At 45.6% G+C, this 19,095-nt stretch overlaps 1 protein-coding gene across 6 annotated transcripts in view; it reads left to right on the top strand.

Moving 5' to 3' along the window:
• The first annotated feature begins 762 nt into the window (after positions 1-762).
• Positions 763-19,095, top strand: part of APBA1 (amyloid beta precursor protein binding family A member 1) — a 209,479-nt gene continuing 191,146 nt past the window's right edge. For 3 of the 6 annotated variants that reach the window (XM_053907792.1, XM_053907791.1, XM_053907788.1), the window contains exon 1: positions 768-995. The gene's annotated coding sequence lies outside the window, so the exon portion shown is untranslated. Of the gene's footprint in view, positions 996-1,391; positions 1,544-19,095 lie in introns of those variants that run through there. The other 3 variants (XM_053907789.1, XM_053907790.1, XM_019463637.2) reach the window with 3 other exon arrangements.

Below are 19,095 nucleotides of genomic sequence, written 5' to 3'. Positions count from 1 at the left end.
ACCAGAATGGAGAAGCGGGGGGGAGGGGGTGGAAACCCAGGCGGTCCGTTCCCGGCATCATAAGCTGGAGGCTTTTCGCCTGGCCCTCAGGACTGGGCAGTTTCCCTCGAGGGCTGCAAACGCGGCCAAGCTTCGCTGGGGCCCAAACCCGAGGGGCTCTCCCCCTAGCGGCGCAAACGCAGGACTGCAGCGCGTGCCGGAGCCACCGTCAGGCTGCTCTTCTGAGAAGTGCAGGCGGTATTCACGGGGCTGGGAAGCGGGAAAGCTCGGGAGTAACTAACGAAAGACAACACCCCGCAGGAGCCGACGCGGCTGCCCGGCTTCGCGGTCCGGCGCGCAGAGGTTGGCCTCAGCTGCCGCTTGAGGAAACCGAGACCCCCTCGGGCTTCCGCCGGGGAGGGCGGAGGTCCCCGGCCGGCACCTCCGGGATGCGGCCGCATTTCCCGCTCCGTGCGCCCGGCCCGCGCACGCCGGGGCTCGCCGGCTGGGCCAGGGCGCTAGCGGCGGCGGCGGCGGCAGGCACGCGCGCCGCGCACGCCCACCCACGCCGGGGCTGGCGCGCTGGGGCGGGCGGCCGCTGGGGGACGCCGCCTCGCCGCCTCGCCGCCTCGCCGCCTCGGGCTCGCGCCGCGCGCGTGCGCGCGGGTGGGCGTGGGTGGCAGGGGCGCTACTAGCGCCGGCGTGCGCGCGCGCGCTCCCCCGGGCGCCCTCCCGCGCAGGCCGGCCCGGCTCGGCCCCGGCGCGCGTCACGAGGGGCGGGCGGGCGGGCGGGCAGAAGGGGGTGGGGCCGCGGACCGGAGGGGCCCGAGCGGCGGCTGCCGAGCCCTAGCCGGAGCTGGGCGAGGGCGGCTGCGGTCCCGGCGGCGGCGGCGGGAGAAGATGGTGGCGCTGGAGGTAGGAGCGGCTGGAGCAGAGCTTTATTCCCGGGCTTGGCACCGGCGCTGTCATTAGCGCCGCCTGCTCCCGCGGGCCCGCGAACCCAGCTGTCAGGCAAGGTACCGCCGCCAGGGAGGGGTGGGTGAGTGGGGGGGGGGGGGTTGCCCGGCGCCGATGCTGCCCCCGACGGAGCCCCGGTCCTCGCCGAAGGGTGCCCCCGGGCGCGAGAGGGGCTGCACGGAACAATAGTGCGGATGAGCGGGGACAGCCGGCGACATCCAGGGGGCAATGCCTTTAGCCATGGAGCCAACGGGGCGGGGGAAGGGGGCGCCGAAGGCAGGGACGCCTGGTGTCCGGTGCGCGCTGAGATGCGGGGTTTTGGGGGCAGCGGGCGTGCCTGATGACAGTCAAGGCAGGAGAGAGAGAGAGAGAGAGAGAGAGAGAGTGTGTGTGTGTGTGTGTGTGTGTGTGTGTGTGTGTGTGTGTGTGTGTAAAAGGTACAGCCAAGGGGATGGGGGTGGCGGACCGAAGGTGTTGGAGAATGACATTTCCAGGAATCCCCGCTAGGATCCCTCATCCCTCGGCCGCGACTCTCCCGGAGAGTGTGGTGATGGCAACGATGAAGGCAGGATGCACTTGGTCTGTGAGTGTGGAGAGAGGCGCTGGGGTAGGTGCGGATTTGTAAAATCCCATGTGTGTGAGTGTGTGTGTGTGTGTGTACTCGTGTGATTGCATCCGCGCTCCCCTAACTGCGCTCCAAACCCAGAGATCTGCCGGTGCCCTGACTCGCTGTCACCCGCTGACTGTGGGACAGTGTTTGTTATCTTGACCCTGCAATTCTGAGTACAGTCTGTGTTCTGCTCGTGTGTGTGTGTGTGCATGGGCGGCGTGCAGGGATTCTCACTTCCCCTTTCTCTGGCTTCTGGACTTGAGGATGTGGAAGTGTGCATGTGGGCTTAGGGCGCATGGCAGGCAGGGAAATAGGATAATGGTACCCCTTCTGGGCTTGCTAGCCTTCTGGGGTTTGGAAGGGAGCTTCTATCCGGTGATACTTCTCTTCTCGGCCCCTGTTCTGTAAGGGTCTCAGATGCCCTGACTCTGCAGTTTCTATTGTTTATCTCTTGTCTGACCTGAAGGAGAAGGGTCTTTAATGGCCACATTCATCTCTCCGTCCCCACAACTTTGAATGTCAACTAGACCTTCTCCTTTCACATTTCGGCACTGGAAACCTTAAGGCTGGAGAACCGGTGATCTTTATGTTGGTTCTTGTAGAATGAACTCTGGAGGTGTGAATAGAAAGATGGGGTCAGGGGAGTGTTTGAAAAGAAGAAAAAGATCATACTGAGAAATGTTTGGTACCCCCCTTGGTCAGCGTCACACAGGCAGGGCGTTTTCCTCAGGAAAAGGGACACTTTATTTCTATGGCTGGTGTCATCCACTCTTCCAGCTTTCACAATGGCTCGGTGGTGCCATATGTCATTCACGAACTGAAATCTCCTAAGACCCATGATAATGGGGTCCTGGGTTGGTGAGGTCTGCTTTCCTAGCCAAGGTAGCCTGCTAATAGAGAATTTGAAAAATGTCACGCTGGCAATAAGTCACCCAGTGGGAGCCAGGATGCAGAATTGCATCCAGAGTGTATAGCTCTTTAATTGTCTCTGCGTGATAAAGATAGGCTTATGTGGGCTTGGGTAGAGATAGGGAGATAGCATATTCATATGTGTGTCCACTGCAGTTTGACTCCCAGTGCCTGTATTTCTCCTGCGGTATTTGTAGGAATTAATGCACCTCTACACTTAATATCTTGAGACTTCTTTATAAAATGTTGTGTGACTAGATTAGCCTGCTGAGAACATATTTAAATCACAACACCTTAAATTCTACTGCATTGCTGTCAGAATCCAAACTGTCTGCCCCAGTCCTCTTTGAAAAGCCTCTAGCAGGCATGGCCATCCAAGTAAATATATAACACGTTGGCATCAGAGGGTTCTTTCTCTTTTTTCCTTTTTAAAAAATTTTTGTTTTGGCAAAGGTTGCATGATATTGTTGTTACATCAAAAATAATAAAACTAATGCTGTGCTCATAAGGTTTTTCTTCCTGTTTATCTTCTCTTAATTAACGATGATATATAGACCAGGTGCTCTTGAAGCTGTGGACATTACATTTCCCCATGTCCTTCAGTCAAGCCTTCTAAAATTTTAATGTGAGGTTGTTGGATCTCCTCCAAGATTTAAGGATAGATTTATAAAAATGAATTTTGAATCTTAGTTCTTTACTCCATGTCAGTTCTGCCAATGTCTTTCTGAGAAAAGTACTTATGGAATTTAAAAAGCATTCGAAGAGGTTGTGTGTGTGTGTATGTGCGTGTGTGTTTTTAAGTTGTCTTTATATTTTCAAGTAAAATCCAGAGATGTAAATGTCTTACAAGAAAGTTTAAGAATGTTAGAAATTGACAAGGTAAATACACTGTTCAGAAGAAGAAGAATTATACAACAACACAATTGATGACTCAGGCAGGAATTAGTGATTTCCTTTCTAATATAAATGTGATAATTAAAAAAAAAAATACAGTGGCTGGCTTTTCCAAAGACTGGACTGGTAAGGTTAATGATACAGCTTGAATCCTATAATTCAGTCTGCTAAACAGCCTTACCTTTTGCTGTAGCCCCCAGCAAGCTGTTTGTTCTGCACGGATGCATTTTCTTCACTTAAAGTACCATTAATGCTTTTCTTTTCCATTATTGGGTCTCTTAAAGAAGTTAGTTTTTCAGAAAACTTGGAAGTAAAAGGCATTTGAAAATTGGCCTGTGGGGCCAAAAGAAATAAACTATGGTACCGTGGGGAGATGGGGCTTGTGTCCTACCAGGAAAAAGTAACTGTTACTAAAATGGAGAGAATTTCAAGGACTAGAGGCCAAAGTTAACCCTTTGGGTTACAGTCATTAACTTACAAATATTTCTTAACTGCCTACTTGATCTCAGGCTGTTTGTACCTTTGAATAGAGTTTTGGGGATGTCCAGAGCGGCACAGATGTGAAGAATAGGGAGACTTAGCTCCTGCCCAGAGGAAATTCATGGCCTGGAAGGAGAGACAGGGCATGCACATAACTGACTACTATAAAAATGGGGCAAAAGTGAGGTACCTGGGTGGCCCAGTCGGTTAAGTGTCTGCCTTTTGGTTTCGTCTCAGGTCATGATCTCACAGTTTCGTGAGTTTGAACCCCATTTCGGGCTTTGCACTGGCAGCACAGAGCCTGCTTGGGATTCTCTTTCTCTCCCTCTCTCTCTGCCCCTCTGCCACTTGCACGATCTCTGTCTCTCTCAAAATCAATAAACACTGACTTAAAAAAAATGGGCAAAATGGCTACATTACCCAAAAAGCCGCATTCCTCCCATGCTGTGGGTGTTCGCAAGGTATAACAATGACTTCCAGTGGAAGAATTAGTGAACATTACATGGAAGAGATCACATTTGAGCTGCGATTTATACAGGCGGTGTCTGGGCTGGCAGGGAAGGAAGGGCATGTATGAGGAGGAGTGAGTAGCAGAGACTTGGTGACAGAAAAGTGTGTGTTTGCCCAGAGAATCGTGTGTTTTGGCTGAAGTGCAGGGAATGCCAAGGGATGTAATGAGAGAGAAGGTGAGAAAGAGAGGCTTTCAAGGTTGTGGAGCAACCTGTGTGTGGATTTCAGTCAGTAAGTACCAGGGAGCCATGGGAGGCTTCTGAGAGAGAGGGTCAACAGGGTCAGAACTGTGCTTTAGGGCAACAACTTTGTAGCAATGTGCTGGACATAATGCAATAAGAAAAGACTGGTTGCAGGGAGACCAGATAGAGTCCTTTGTCAAATTAGGGGTAAGAGGAAATGAGGCAGTGGGAAGAAGAAGAAGAGAAGGGCTCCAGGTGGGGTGTGGGAATAATCTAAATACTGACAAGGGAAGTCAAAAGTCATCATTGAGCTCAGCTGAGACAGTGATGGGGCTGTTGTCAGAGAGGAGGTTCAGAAGAGGGTGAGGAAGAGGAGAAAAAAGAGCTTTCATTTTGGCCATGACAGATTTGTCCAAATGAAGGGACTAGAATACAGGTGTAGGTGTCTCAGAGAGAAGTCAAAGCTACAAAGAGAGATTTGTGAGGCCTGTACTTAGGAGTGATTTTGATGTCTCAGGAATGGCCTGGGAAGAAAATGGAGCAAAACAAAGGATAAGGGTAGGACCCTTGGGGGATGTCTGTATGTTGAGGGGTGGGGGGAAGAGAAAGAAGAGAATGGGAGCAATATTAAACAAGGGACAGCTGGAGCAACATGGTGGAAGTCACATGGTGTCACAGAAGCTGGAAAGGTGAGGGAGCCATCACCATTCCTACATCATTCATACAGCGCACCCCGTAGGGCCAAGGGCACAACAAAGGAAAAGCCAACGGATTTGACTCTTCACTTTCCTCAATTATCTCTGAGGCAGGTGGAAGTGGGGGTTAGAGTCAGGGGTGTGGTGCATGTGGAAAGCCGTGAAGACAGACTTACTTTGAAAGAAGTTGGGTGGTGAGAGGGAAGGGGAGTTTGATGCATCAGAGAAATGACATACTATAGAGAAAGTAATGTGTTTCTCGTAAGAAGGCATGGGCCTACCTTCTCATCAGAGAAAAAAGAATCCGTAGGAAAGAAGAGACATTGAAAATCTAAGAGAGACTCTTAACTAATGGAATGGAATCTTCAGGAAGGTGGGGGGATCCTGAAGGAGGGCAGAGGAAGGACTCTTGAGACAGAAGCATGGGAGCTTTGAGGTGGAAAGAGAATAATTTGGCCACAGTCTCCTAAATAAAGTCAGAGGTGGGCAGGTTGAGACCATGGGCAAAATGACAACTTGAAATATGCCTTGTGGAAATGTAGCAGTGAGTCAGTTAGGGGCGAGTAAAAGATTTCCCCCCAACTATGCGGACCACTGCACTGGGGGAGTGTGAACTTAGCCAATTAGCCCTATGTAAGCAGAGTTGGACAACTACTTATGTGATTTTTGTAATTGTGGGCATTTAATGTTGTTAAATACAGTGTTAAATCCCGTTTCCCTTAAACTCAATGAAGAGCGAAAAATGGTTACCTTTAAAATTAGCTAATTAAAAAAAATACTCCACCAGAAGTATTTCCTGTGACTATTCTCCCTGAGGGATTGCTGACTTAAATCAATAAAACATATAGTAAAAGAATGGGGGGGGGGGGGGGGAAACGCAAGTGTTTTCAAAAAGATGGGCTTTCTCTATCTGTAACAGCAGGATATGGCTTTACCGGGGAGCGTGAAGTCGATTTTTCAAAAGGAAAATCAAATATAGCACCTCACTCAACACCATACTCATCATAAGCAGTCAATAAATACTTGTCACATGAATACATGAATAAATTTATTTTTTTAGTGAGCTAGGGATAGTATCTAAGATCTAAAATACTGGGATTTCTTTCTGATTTACACTGCAGACATTGAATGAGTTACATTCCATGGCCCATACAAGTTTATGATAGAATTAAAGAAGTTTTATTTATTCATACCTGCTACATATGTTGAAGCTTTATAAAAAATTTCGTTTCACAAAATAATTGTGTATCCTTTAGGCTTTTGAGTTTTGGGGCTGTAGTGATTCTGGATGAATTTATAGCACTTCATCTGTGGTTGAGTGATGATTGGGGCGTTCTAATGATGAAAGAATCTATTCATTTCTTCAACAAACATTCCTTGAACCCCTCCTCTAGACCAGACAACTATTCTAGATTCAAGGGGTACAGTGAGGGGGAAAAGTTGCTGCTATCGCTGACCTTTTAGTGGGGAGAGATTAAAAAATAAATAAGCTAATATATATAATATGTCAGGGGATGGTAAGTGCCATAAAGAATAAAGTAGGGAAGACACTAGAGCGTGACGATGTAGAGGGTGCTGTTATTTTATAGAGAGTGTTAAGGGAAGGCCCTGAGCAGAGAGTTTAATGAGTAGAGGAATGAGCCATACAGCTATTAGGGGGAAGGACCTTGTAAGCAGAGAGCATGTCAGGAGCTAAAGGCCTAAGCCAGACATGCTTGGCATGATCAAGGAACAGCAGGGAGGCCTCATGGGTTTCCTTGCTTCACCAGGCTTTGTCATATCATACCTCATAGGTGGAGCAGTCGCTTGGGGATCCTTAAGGGACTTGTAAGGCAGTGCGTTGCTTTGCCTTTCAGTCAGTCTCCCATAAGGCTGTACCAGCAGGTGCCATGTTTGGGCTGACCTGTGTGTGAGTCAGTGCTGGGTTTATCAAAAGACGGGTTGGGGCACCTGGGTGGCTCAGTCGGTTGAGCGTCCGACTTCAGTGAGTCCCCATGTGAGTCCCCATGATCTCACAGCTCACTTCATGTGAGTCCCCATGATCTCACAGCTCGTGAGTTCGAGCCCTGCATTGGGCTCTGTGCTGATGGCTCGGAGCCTGAAGCTTGCTTCGGAGCCTTTGTCTCCCTCTCTCTCTGCCCCTAACCCACTCGCATTCTGTCTCTGTCTCTCTCAACAATAAATAAACATTTAAAAATTAAAAAAAAAAGATGGGTGTCCTTGAGCTAACATTGAAGCTGGAAAACTTGACAACTGGCTCCGTCTGGGTAGTGATGACGCTCTAGTCAGCTCCAGGTTGTCCCTCTCCTGGAACTGCCACATGGCTCTTCCACAGTCTGAGTCCCTCTTCAGTTATAGGCTTGCTTTTCTTCCTTCCTCTTTCATGTCCCATTCTCAAGTCCTTGAGGCTGGAACCATGTTTTGTCCATCTGGGCATACCCTACAGCCCCCAGAAATACTCTCTGCATCAGTGAGGGATCATCAAGTACTTAGGGAAAGGAATAGATGAGACATTTCCAAAGATGTAAGTAATCCAGGTGGAAAGAATGAGGGTAAAGCTCATCCACCTTGACTTGTGCAGACAGCTGGTTTAGAGGACACAAAATCGCCACATGACACTGAAGTAGCTTATGCATGCGGGGCCTGAGACAGGGGCTTGGGTGCAGGTAGTTTTAGTGGGGAGGTGATCCCAAGAAGCATGAGTGAGAGAGTGGAGAAAATGAGGCCGGGAAGAAAAGAAAGCCAGTGAGAGGTGGGCTGATGAGCAGATTACCATTGTGGGCAATGGAGGCTCGGTTCTGCTGGGATAGCATAGAATGCACTTTATCGTTGTCCAGTAAGTGGTGGGGAAACCAGGATGTTCATCCATCATGTGATACTAGATATGCTGAATCCCCAGCACTTTAGGAGTGCCAGTAATGGCCTGGGCAAGCCTGGGAGGCACCAGAGAAAGCCCTGGGGTGGATAAGCAGAAGGCAGAGCGGGCTGGAGGTGGGGATTTGTCAGTGTGCATGGGAAGTGTCCCGCAGAGCTGAGAAGGGGGCTGAGGAGACGTGAAGCAGGGCTTCATTCGGCATGGAACAGACAGAGCGTAAAGAATCTTGTAACAGATAAGAATCAGTCTGATAGCAGTTATTGGTGTTTTAATTTAGGGATTTTAATGCATTGCAATAGCTACCTGCAATCTGGTTCACTCACGTGGGGACCGCGAGGAGCCTCGGTTATGTGGGATGCAGGTCACCATATATGCCCACGTATAAGGTACCCTTGATGATAAGGTGGTCCCCAGTTGTCCCATGAGATGGTTTTTAAAAAGACTTTACATCAACTTGAAAAAAGCACATTTTAGGGATACAGATAAAGGGTGAAATGTATACTTGTATTCAATTTTTAACTTACTTATAGTTAAAATCGTATTGTGTAAAAATTAGCAATTTCAAAAATATGACATCCTTCTATTCTCACACTGTATGATATTATTTATTCCACTGTTTCACCGGCTCCTTTGACTTCAGAGTCTTTTTCGTCATTAGGCCACATTTGATGTGTTAATTTCTAACTTGTTTGAAATATAGTAGTTCTTTTTTTTATTTTAATGTTTATTTATCTTAGAGAGAGACAGAGTGTGAGCAAGGTAGGGTCAGAGAGAGAGGGAGATACAGAATCTGAAGCAGGTTGCAGGCTCCGAGCTATCAGCACAGAGCCCCACGGGGCTCAGACTCACGAACCACGAGATCATGACCTGAGCCAAAGTCAGATACTTAACCAACGAAGCCACCCCGGCGCCCCAAACTATAGTACTTCCTAAAAGCTTGTATGATGCTGCCACTACAATCTATATCCCAAGCCCTGTGTGCCCATTTACATAAGAACAGTTGTTCCTATAGGTGTATATTCACAATCTCACAACCCAGCACGTCTGAATTATTTGGATAAGGACATCCAATATAGGAAGCTGTGAAGAAATATTTACTTAAATTGGTATTAAAAGTGTGGCCTCCTTCGTGCATGTATGCATGTATTCATTCATTCATTTATCCATCCTTTTCCAATCTTGTGACCTCCATACACATTCCTGTGTAATATCAATGGTGATCATTTCAGGCTCTCTTCCCCAGATTTTTTTTCAAGTAATCTGCCTACCCCTCCTTTTCATGAAATCTTCAGGCTTACTGGGAAAAATGTTTTTGACATGGTTTCTCCCTTTAAAATCATCTGTAGTCACAACCAGCATTAATGAATTGCTTGATTTCAGCTCTTGTTATCTTGGAGATAATGGGCTCTTTGCTTTCGGGTGTTCAGAAGAAAGTAATTGAGAGAATGCCTCATAACGTGGAGCTTTCTATGGAGTCAAACTAAATCTTTTTCCAAAATCTAATTTTTGGGTGGTAGTAATACCATCACTGTCCACTAAGTTTCCTCTCCAGCCCCTTTCTCTTCTGCTCCCTGGTAAATCAACTCGTGTAAAACATACAGTCCCCATTTATTTCATAAAGGAGTTGGTTAGTTATCATTCTGAATAACGTAATCATTCATGTTTCTGATTTCTAATACATCCTGTATCTTGAGATCAATTCTGTATTCATTGTCAGATACACCTTATTTTAAAGACCAGGTATACTTGACAAGTTATGCATACCTTTTCCTCCTGTCCATTGTAGTATGTTTTAAATGCAGAGGAAGAGTTTGACATTGAAAACATTCCCACTCATCAGGAATAATTAGCCCTTAACATGACTGTTCAGTGAATTAGGATTCTTATACCGGACTTCCCTGAAGTGATCACACTCTTCTTCGGTGGCTTTAAAATTTTTTGGACCATGATCCCTACTGAGAATACAATTTACATCATAGCCTGGCAATACAGATGACTAAATGTAAACACACATGTACACACACGCACACACTTATCACTGAAACACAGAGGTTTCACTCAACAGTGCTTGTCCTTTATTATGTATGGTACACTCTGATATTTTCTGTTTTGTTCTGTTCTAGTCCATATGGTTGGCAACCCATTAAAATGATTTCAGCACTAATGGGTTCTGACATGTAGTTCAAAAAACACTGTTCTGTTGTATTACATCCATCAAAAAGAGTGCTTCTTTTTCTTATGGTGTGAAATGATTCTGTGTCAGAAGTTTAGGGTTTATTTCTTTCAGATCATCAGCATACCTAGACATCGGGCGGTGTGCACGTACAATGTCACAGTAGTCCTAAGAGGAAACTTTATCTTTCAGTCAATGTCTTATTTCTGAAAGAAGAAATTATTAGTGTGGAAAATGGAAAGAAGAATCAAATCTTAGTGGCTTTCCTGGGCTGTGCACACCACGCCTAGGCGCTGGGCCCTGACCTCACCGTTGGACTGATTACTCGCTGGCCTGCCTAATCTCTCCTTACAATTCTTTCCTCCCCTTCTGCCTTCCTGCCTCTTTCCCAAGCTGTGGCCACCAAGCCCCGGGAGTTCAATTACTTAATTCTCAATTGCAACCTAATATATTTCTTCCCTGATGTGAAAATAGTTTTTACACCCAATTCTCTTCCAAATAACTTGAAAGTACACGAATTTTTTTCCCCCTGAGCTAATGCCTAGGGGAATTTTGTCCTAAAGGAGCTAGAAATTGTTCCACAGATGGAATGTTTCCATAGTGTTAGGGAGCATGAACGTCTAACCTGATCTTTTATGTTCAGGTATGAATTCATCCTTTATGGCTCTCTAGTTATCTAATATAAGTACATATTAATTACTGCTTTATTTATTTGTTTTTTAATGTTTATTTTTGGGAGAGAGAGAGAGCAGGAGAGGGGCAGAGAGAGAGGGAGACACAGAGACTGGCAGGCTCCAGACTCTGAGCTGTTGAGGGGCTCAAACTCATGAGCCGTGAGATCATGACCTGAGCTGAAGTCGGATGTTTAACCAACTGAGCCACCCAGGCACCCCTGTCAATCCCTGTTGTAAAGTGCCCAGCACCCAGGGGCACCTGGGTGGCTCAGTCGGTTAAGAATCCGACTTCAGCTCAAGACATGATCTCACGGTTTGTGAGTTCGAGCCCCACATTGGGCTCTGTGCTGACGGCTCGGAGCCTGGAGCCTGCTTCCGACTCTGTCTACATCTCTCTCTGCCCCTTCCCCGCTCATGCTCTGTGTCTCTCTCAAATATAAACAAAGCGTTAAAAAAAATAAATGCTCAGCACCTTCCCCAAGCAGTGAATGAAACAACAAGGTAACATCACAACTGCAAAGTGCCAGGCGTTGTGCTGAGTATATACACGGTTAACTCATTTGCTTCTCCTAATAGTCTCATTTACTCTTCAACTTCATCAGGACAGGATTTATGCAGCAGACAGGATTCTGAGGCTCCCGGGTGTTCTCTCAGTGACTACAAGACCGGATGAGGGCACTCACCCCAGGTCCAGGGACACGTACTGTCTCAGGCTGCTTTTGCACTACAACAGTGTGTAAACCAATGAGCAGGGCTGCATTCCAATAAAACTTTATTTATGGAGACTGAAATTTGAATTTCGTATCTCTTTAACATGTCACAAAATTTTGATTCCTTTCTTGATTTTTTTTTCCCCCCAACCATCCAAAAATGTAAAATCATTCCCAACACCCAGGCAGGACATAAACAGGCAGTGGGCTTGTCCCCTGGAACTTAGTTTGCTGACTTGTGGGCCCAGACAGTTCCTGGTGCCAGTCTCCTTTGCCCTGGGGCCCTGAGGTAGCCCCTCACCCCACTCACCCAGCTGGCCTCCCTTCTTTATGATGCCCTTGTCCCACGTGTGTGTGTGTGTGTGTGTGTGTGTCTTTGTGTGTGTTGTCTTTCCAATCTCAGCACCATGGGGTGGAAAGGTTCAGACACTATCATATGATGCTGCCATCAATCAGCTGCCAATATTGAACAAGTCTCTAGATTGGGCCGAGCGAACCTCAGTTTCCCCAGCTGTAAAAGGGAGGATGATGAAACCTGCCTTTCCTACCTCTTATACAGAGCTGCTGGGAGGGTCAAGTAAGATATAAAGGGCTATAGAAAAGTGAGGTAGACGTGTCACTTCCTTCTTAATGACCTTGGGCAGAAGTGACATCTCCCTCCTCTAACCAAGGGGTTGGCAAACATTTTCAGTGTAGGGCCAGACAGTAAATAGGTCCTGTGGGCCATACGGGTCTCTGTCACAGTTTTAGTGCAAAAGCAGCCATAGACAATATGTAAACCAACGAATGTGGCTGTATTCCAATAAAACTTTATTCGTGTTTGCCGAAATCTGAATTTTGTATCACTTTCACATGTCACAAAATTTTGATTCCTTTCTTCATTTTTTTTCAACCTTCTAAAAATGTAAAAGCTTCTCCCATCTCCCAGGCAGGACAGAAACAGGCAGTGGGCCAGACTTGTCCCATGGAACTTAGCTCCCTGACTCCTGACATAAATGCTTACAACACGTTGTTCTGCTTGTTAGCAAGCAACCACAGTTCCCTTTGGACCACAGAAACGCATGCCCACTTTCTTCCTTCTCTCTCCTGTCCTTCCAAAATGTACATCCGCCCACCTACATTTTTTTTTTTCACCTCCTTTAGCACTGGGAAGGATAATAGCATATGGACAGCATGCACATACGTACACATATAGAGTATATGCGGAGTACATGTTTGTTGAATCAGTGGGGATGAGAAAATCTGTTGCTTTTCTGTGTATCTTATTTTTCCCATCTTTTTAAAGAAATCCCACCTATTCTCTAGCAAACTTTGGGGAATGACTGAGTCAACTTCTGTAATTAAATTTAAGGGCTTTAAACTTCATGCCTAGGAGTTTTCTCTCTCCCCCCCCCCCACCCCCGGCCCCTGTTATTAACCATAAAAGGAAAAGAATGTCAGGGAAGAAAGAAGGGGAAAACAAACAGTCAATACAAAATCAGCCTTTCAGCATCAAAAGGGCTTATTGGAGAATAACCAGAATGGCCAAACATTTAGCTTTAGTCCCTGGGGCTTTCTGTCACTACCCTGAGCTCTTGAGGCTGAAGGCTTCTGTGCCTCAGCTGTCAGAAGCCCTGCCTTTTGCTGCATGTTCTCAAAAATTTAACTCGGGGGTGGGGGTGGGGGGGCAGAACTCTGTGCCTTTGGCTATGAACAAAGAGAACCTGGTAGAATGTACTTTATTTTTTCGTCTGTGTTGCCCTATTGTGTATCAAGGAATCCTGCACATCTCTGAACAGCAAAGCCTTGAACACAGCTCCCAATTTCTTTCTTTCTTTTTTAAATGTTTATTCGTTTTTTGAGAGAGAGAGAAAGTGCAAATGGGGGAGGGGCAGAGAGAGAGGGAGTCACAGAATCCCAAGCAGGCTCCAGGCTCTGAGCTGTCAGCACAGAGCCTGACATGGGGCTCCAACCCATGAGCCGTGAGATCATGACCTGAGCTGAAGTCAGACGCTTCACTGACTGAGCCAGCCAAGCGCCTCCCGTTTTTTTTCTCGATAAGTATAGGCCTGAGAGTGGAATGATTAGGAAATGTGTACATTAAAATTTTTCCTCTCAAATGAGGTGGACAGAAACTGGATGGTGGAATTATGACAGCATGTTATACGAACAACACGTTCGCTAGTTTTCCAGATATTCTTTGATGAATATGTTGCTCTGTGCTCTATCATGAGGAAACTCTATGTGTGTGTGTTTAAGGGGTAAGAAGAAAGGAACAAGCTAGACAATTGGAACCAAAATTATTAATAGAATGTGCCCTTTAGTAAAATTTGTTAAGGAAAGGAGCAGTTAGGTCAGCTTTCAAATAAGCACTGTTTTAGTGTGCCCAAATATATTAATTTTCTGTAACCTGGGGAAAAGACCCACGGCTGGTGTGAAATAAATCATAATGTATGCTTTCAGCCTGGCACAGACCGTTACAACTCTGGTAGATGCTGTCTGGCCTCTAAGACAGAAGGTGAAGCTGGTGTTAGAAGTCACGTGAAGTATTTGAAGCTTGTCTGGGGAAGCAGATAGGCTGAGGGGCTCAGGGTTTCATTCCCTATTATGTCCGAGCTGCTCCGGGTGAGATACAACATACTACTTACTGGTAGTGCGAAGACCTTTTTCAAAATGACCCTTAGTGGGTGGAGGCAGAGGGGTGCAGCAAGGTGGTGGGGAGGTAATTACCCATCTGTCTCCAGTTTCTTGAGTACAAGGAGGCTCCCCTTGATGAAGTCAAGAGACTCTTTATGAAGGCAGAGGATGACAGTTTGGTTCGTTATGTTATCTGCACAGCGAACCTTACCTTTTCTTCTTTCTAAGTGTGATTCCTCCCTGTCTTACCCACCTGCCCTTCTTTCTTTCTTCCACTTGGGCCATTACAGCGGGCTTGTGAACAAGTGGATGGCTCCCCCCACCCCACCCCCCCATGTGGGACGTGTCTAGCAAACGTCTGGTTATCATTGATTGTCCATCCATGTGCAGGCTGTGACACTGAAGCTGGTCAGAGGTCTGTACCAATTGGTAGGGTTTGTGGAGGTCTTAGGTTGGGCTCCCTTGAGCAGACGCTGAGAAGAAGGAATCTCCAAATGCCAGCGGGTGGCTTCCGGTCACATGTGTGTGGCATGTAGCAGAGGTCTGGGATCTAACTGTCTGTTACAGCGAATCTCCTGTCTCCAGAGTCTTCTCTACCTCCATCTTTTGCTAGGATACTACAATCCAGTCAATTCCAGAGAAATATGTTGAAATCTCTTGTTTGTGGATCTTCTTGCTTTCATTCTCTTTGTGGATTTATACCTCATCTATGCCTTTGTACTTATATAAGTGGGGTCCCGAGAGGAAAAGAATAAAAATATATGTGGTCACACTGCCACCTTTAAGCAGAAGCCACTCAAAACAAAAGCTAAAGTAGAATCTTTGAATGAAGTAAGGGCACACCCACACTTCAACATTTACAGAACTGCAACTTCTTGGAAATAGGCTGATCGTTAGGAATTAGCCAGTCTAAGTATTATCTAGCAAAGTGCTATATTAGCTAAAAGCCGTACTTATAATCTGTTATAGCCATTAGCTGGATGTGCGCCAGTCGTTACTGCTGATATCTTTGGGCTCAGCTTGGGGATGTCTGTCTTCTGCAACGTTTTTTGGAAAGTAACCTAGACACAGGTCAGTAAACTGTTGATGTCAGCCTCAACCGTGCTTCCCGTGTTATCACATCAGAGTTCATCTTGGCAATTCAGTAGTTAACAGAAACCTAAGTAAATAACTTCGGCAGTCTCCAAAAACACCATCTTGTTCAGGGCATCTTGAATTAAAGCAACTGCTCTCTGTGTTTAACAGGTTTACTGACAGGCAGGGCTCAGTACCGTGGAGAGAGAGCAACCGTCTCTCCAGTTTTTCTTGCGTGACTCCTTCCTCTCCACCTAGCAGACCTATCATTTCTTTAGTGGAAGAAAATCTCAGGCAGGTCCCTTAGATCTCCCAATTACTCTTAAGTGGCGAAAAGTTAAATCCAGTCTATTAATCACATGATACAGTCCTGTGTGATAATTAAAATTCCAAACTCCTACCTGATTTTTGATTTTTAAAAGTTGCAGTATTACTTGAACAGAAGTGAAGAACAGAAATCTCAAGTGTAGTATGTTTGATTTTCACATATTTGAAAAGCCATCAAGACACAGAACGTTTCCTGCCCTTCCTGCCTTCCGCCCCCACCCCCAGGCTGCCTCTCACCCCTCCCCAGTCAATATCAACCAGCACCCCAAGGTAACCAAGGTAACCACTACTCTGCCCTCTAGCACCATAAAGCAATTTTACCCCTTTTTAACTTCACATGAAGAAATCACAGAGTATGTAACCTTTTGTGTCTGACTTCTATGCTCAGTAGTAGAGATTTAACCCTGTTGCTGTATGTATGGGTGTTTCATTCCTTTTTGTTGCTCATAAGTAACACATTGTGTGAATATACAGAGTTGACACATCCATTCTTGCCTTGGAGATCAGCTGGGTGGTTTCTCTGGGAACATGCTTGTACACTTATTTTGCTGCACGAATGCACTCATTTGTGTAGGCGTGGCATTGCTGAGTCAGAGTAGGTGCATTTTTGGGTTTTAGAGATGTTGTCAGTTTTCCGCAGCGGTCTTAATAATGTCGTCTCCTGACCACAGTTCATGGAAGTTATCGTCGTCCCTCATCCTTGTCGGCACTGGCATCCTCCCGTCGGTTTGGCGCTCTAGCTATTCTGGGAAGTGTGCAGTCATGTTACATGCATAGTTTTAAACCTCACGTCCTCCAGCTCGAGCAGGCTGCTTCTGCGGAGCCCACGTTATGACCACAGGAAACACACACCCTGTTTTACTTGCAGAAGTGCCTTTTGCTCTGAACACAATCCCTTCTGTCTTCGCCCTGCTAGCTCTGACTAGCTTTAGATTGCTCACAGCCGGAGTCAGACCCTGACACCAGAGGGCCTATGCCAAGCTCCTGGGGTTTCTCTCGAAGGCTTCGCCTGGTGTATTAGTCATCTAGGGCTGCCTTAACTAAATAACACACACTGAGTGGCTTAACCAACAAAGATTGATTGTCTCACAGCTCTAGAGGCTGGAAGTCTAAGACCAAGGTGTCACACAGCAGGTTTGTTTTTTCTTCTGAGACCCTTCTCCCAGAGTGGCAGACATCCACTTCTGGCTGTGTCCTCACATGGTCTTTTCTTGTGGGGGCACATTTTGATGTCTCTTCCTGTTCTTACAAGAACATCAGTCATGCTGGATTAGAGCCCCACTCCATTTAACCTTAATTGCTTATAAAGACCCTGTCTCCAAATATAGTTACCTTGAGGATTAAGGGTTTCAGCCTTTGAATTTGGGGGGGGGGGGAGGAGTGGGCTACAATTCAGTCTGTTATTCTTGGGTTAGTGTATATGTAGGGAGAGCACTCTGCCAGTTCTCTAGCGACACATGAAATACTGAAGGGACGGCCAATTTTGTTAAATCAAAGTACAATCAGGGGCACCTGGGTGGCTCAGTTGGTTAAGCAGCCAACTTCAGCTCAGGTCATGATCTCGCATTGGTGAGTTTGAGCCCCGCATCGGGCTCTGTGCCACAGCGCGGAGCCTGGAGCCTGCTTCAGATTCTGTGTCTTCCTCTCTCCCTGCCCCTCCTCCACTCACTCACTCTCTCTCTCACACACACAAATATAAATAAACATTAAAATTTTTTTTAAAAAATACAATTGGTCATGATTTAAAGTAATAGCCGGGAAGATATTTTTTTAATAATAGAAGGAAAACACATGCATTAAAAAGCATAAAATACCCACATTTTTATCGCTTGATGAATTTTAGATATGTATAAAGTACCACCCAAATCAGGATGTAGAAGATAGCCAGCACCCCTTAGATTTCATATTACTCTTTCCCAGTCCCTATTTGTTACTACCTCCCCAGGGGGAACCACTCTTAGGGCTTCTATCATCATTTATCAGGTTTGATGATTCTTGAACTTCATTAAAAAAGCACATATGTACTTTTTAAATTCAGATTCTTTGAAGTGGCATAGTATCTGTGAGAAATATCCATGTTATTATATGCATAGGTAGTATGTTCTTATTGATGTACAACAATTTGTGTATCCATTCTATTGACAGACATCAAGGTTATTTACAGCTTTTGGCTATCACGAACTAAGCTGCTATGAATATTCCTATATATATGTCTTTCTGTCTTCATTCATATTTCTTACATATATACTTAAGAGTGGAATTCTTTGGCTATAGGGATAGGTGCATATCCAGCTGGAAATATTTTAATTGACTGTTTTTATAATGAAGTACCTTTCTTTTTTATAATTTTAACATCAACTCTTCACAACTCAAGGATAGATATAGGTATACATTGTGCTTTTATGTGGCAATTTGTTTCATTTGACTTTTTCTGATTAATTTCATTGTCTACTTCAGTTCACTGAATGTGATTTTGTTACTTTATATATAAAGGTAAAGAGGTATATGCTTGTGAATTCACTAGGTACAGAACAGGTTACTCATGCATATTTGAGGAATATTTTTGTCACACTCTGTTAAGAAGCCAACAAGCTTCTACTAACAGGCATTTTTTTTGTTTTATCTGAACCAACAAGGTTATGCATTCAGAATATTTTTCATTAGAAATAGTTTTATGTACAGCAAAACAAGCCAGTGCATAGTTCAGTTTTTAACATCTTAGTTGTAAGCATTAGCTGAGACCCATTCTGACCAAAATATAGCAATTTTAGCTAGAATACTGTAAAGCAGCTTTAAAAAGCACCTAACAATAATAAAATGGCAAATATTTATGTATTGCCCACTATAAGTAACATCAGATACTGTTGAAAGCATTTAACAGACATTAACTCATTTAATCCTTGTAACAACACTCGGAAGCACGCTATTATTATCCTCAATTTACAGAGGAAGCTACTTAGGCACAGAGAGGTCAAGAGACTTACCCAAGATCACACAGCCAGTAGGTAGCCAGGGTCCAGAATCTATGCACATATAACCACTATCTCATACTGCCTTTGAACGCTCATCTTTCTGTTTATTCCTGGGAGTAGAGACTGTGGGAAAGAGCATTCCTGCTTTCTCCATTTCTGGACTTTTTCTTAGTTTAGACTGAAGCTGTCGCAGTTAAAATCTTGATTATCACTTTGATTTCCATTAATCATATGCAAAAGGATGCAACCTCCTGTCACTATCGTTGAAAAAATCACATTAAAAGAATACCTCCCTCCCCCTACCTTTTAAGCCCTGAGGTTATATTGGGGCATCTGCTGGGGGACACGTGAAGTTCCCACGGATACCCTGAGGCCCTGAAGACCAACACTTGTGTGGCATGAGGATGATCCTGAGAGACACAGGCCTCAACCACTGTGATCAGAAGGCTCGGTCCCCA

Source organism: Panthera pardus, unplaced genomic scaffold, assembly GCF_024362965.1.
Source record: "Panthera pardus isolate Hobbes unplaced genomic scaffold, ASM2436296v1 HiC_scaffold_20, whole genome shotgun sequence".
Lineage (NCBI taxonomy): Eukaryota > Metazoa > Chordata > Mammalia > Carnivora > Felidae > Panthera > Panthera pardus.
This window is presented reverse-complemented; position numbering and strand designations above follow the sequence as displayed.